Genomic DNA, 2,656 nt, shown 5'->3' on the forward strand with positions numbered 1-2,656 from the left:
AGAACACATATTGTATGGCTCTATTTATATGAAATGTCCAGAATAAGCAAATCTATAAAGACAATGGGAAGGGGAGGAGAAAGGGGAACAAAGAGATGGTTAATGGTTACAAAAACACAGTTAGGCCAGGCGCGGTGGCTCAAGCCTGTAATCCCAGCACTTTGGGAGGCCGAGGCGAGAGGATTGCCTGAGCCCACAAGTTCGAGATCAGCCATTCAAGACCTTGTCTCTACAACAAATAAAAAAACTAGCTGGGATGGTGGCGCTCGTCCAGCTACTTGAAAGACTGATGCAGAAAGATCACCTGAGCCCAGTAGGTTGAGGCAGCGGCGACCGTGAGTGTGCCGCTGCACTCCAGCCTGGGTGACCGAGTTAGACTCCAACTCAAAAAAAACAAAACAAACAAACCAACAAACAAAAAGCACACAGTTAGACAGAAGGATAAGTTCCTGTATTTGGATGCCCGATCAGCATGATATTTTGGAAGTCCATCCACCCTGTAGCAAGTATTAGTACTTCATTCATTTTTTTTTTTTTTGAGTTGGAGTCTCACTCTATCGCCCAGGCTGCAGTGGCACACTCACGGCCATCCCAGCATCGAGCTGCTGGGCTCACGTGATCCTTCCACCTCAGCCTTCCAAGTAGCTGGAACTATAGGCACACGCCACCGCACCGGGCTAATTTTTTGATTTATTTTAGAGATGAAGTCTCACCATGTTGCTCAGGCTGGTCTTGAACCCCTGGACTCAGACAATCTCCTCGCCTCAGCCTACCAAAGTGCTGGGATTATAGACTTGAGTCACCGAGTCCCAGTCAGTACTTCATTCATTTTAATGGCTGAATAATATTTCACTGAATGAATATACCACTTTGTATGCATCCATTCATTAGTTGAAGGACATTTAGGTTGCTTCCACAAATGTGGATGTGTTTTCAGTTCTCTGGGATACATCATATGGTATAGTAGAAACATTACAGTCAATAAAAATGTACTGTATATTTCAAAATACCTAGACAAGTAGAATGGTAATGTTCTCAACACAAAGGCAAGATAGATGTTTGAGGTGCTGGATCTCCCAATTATCCTGATTTGATCATTACACATTGTATAGATGGGTCCAACTATCACAGGTACCCCCAAAATATGTACAACTAAGATATGTCAGTAAAAATGTCAAAAAAGCCTGGGCTCAGTGACTCAGTCTGTGATCCCAGCACTTTGGGAGGTCGAGGCGAGTGGCTTGCCTGAGTCTGTGGGTTTGAGACCAGCCCGGGCAACTTGGCAAGACCTCATCTCTATGACAAATAAAAAATTAGCTGGGTGTGGTAGCGTGCACCTGTAGTTCCGGCTAGTTGGTAGGCTGAGGCAGAAGGATCGCTGGAGCCCAGCAGGTCGACACTGGAGTGGCCGTGAACACTGCACTCCAGCCTGGGCGACAGAGTGACACTCTAATTAAAACAACAACAACAAAAGAAATGCCAAAAAAGAGAAAGTATATTAGGAGTTGTCTAGAGCTGGGGGAATGGGGAACGTTGGGTGGAAGTAAGGAATAATTCACTGATAGGTATGGGATTCCATTTCGGGTGAATTTTTTTTTTTTTAGTAGCGATTACAGTCTTGCTATGTTGCCCAGGTTGGAGTGCAGCGTCATGATCATAGCACTGCAGCCTTGAAACTCCTAGGCTGCAAGCGATCCTCCCATCTCAGCCTCTCGAGTAGCTGGGACTTCAGATACGTGCCACCACTCTTGGCTAATTTTCTGGGTACTTTTTGTAGATACTGGGTCTCACTCTTTTGCCCAGGCTGGTCTTGAACTCCTGGGCTCAAGAGATCCCCCTGCCTCGGCCTCCCAAAGTGCTGGGATTAAAACTGAAGAATTTATTTTATTTTATTTTTATTTTGAGTTGGAGTCTCACTCCGTCGCCCAGACCGGAGGGCAGCGGCCGCTCCCGGCCACCGCAGCCTCGACCCGCCGGGCTCCGGCGATCCTTCCGCCTCCGCCTTCCGAGTAGCTGGAACTCCAGGCGCGCGCCACCACGCCCGGCTGATTTTTTGATTTATTGTAGAGATGAGGTCTCTGTGCCCAGGCGGGTCTCGAACCCGCGGGCTCAGGCAGTCCACTCACCTCGGCCTCCCAAGGCGCGGGATTGCAGGCTGAGCCACCGAGCCCGGCCTGAAATATTTTCATACTGACAGAAAAGTTGCCAGAAAAGTACAAAGAACTTTCCTATACCTTTCACCCAGATTCCCCAATTAATTATTAACATTTGCCACATTTTTCTGTCTCTGTATATTGTCACAACTTTTGAACCATGACATGTGAGTTGCGGACGACTGAATGTGTCGATGTGTATGTTTCCTAAGAAAAAGAACATTTCACTTACATAACAACAGTATTTAAAGACTGGAATGCTTTGTGTTTTTCTGGTCTTAATCTCTAACTTATGGGTTAGACATTGAGCTCAAGATAAATATTGCAATTTGTGAGTACAACAGATGCTGGTGTATACCTTTTTACTTAGTTGGTGAAAGTGCAGGAGGCATAAACAATGTTTGATAAAGATGTCAAAATAAGCAACAGGTTGATAAGATTGATTTCACAGCCGGGCTTGGTGGCTCAGCCTGTAATCCCGCGCCTTTGGGAGGCTGAGGTGA

This window comes from Carlito syrichta, unplaced genomic scaffold (genome assembly GCF_000164805.1).
Source record: "Carlito syrichta isolate Samal-C Ts95f unplaced genomic scaffold, Tarsius_syrichta-2.0.1 Scaffold314864, whole genome shotgun sequence".
Lineage (NCBI taxonomy): Eukaryota > Metazoa > Chordata > Mammalia > Primates > Tarsiidae > Carlito > Carlito syrichta.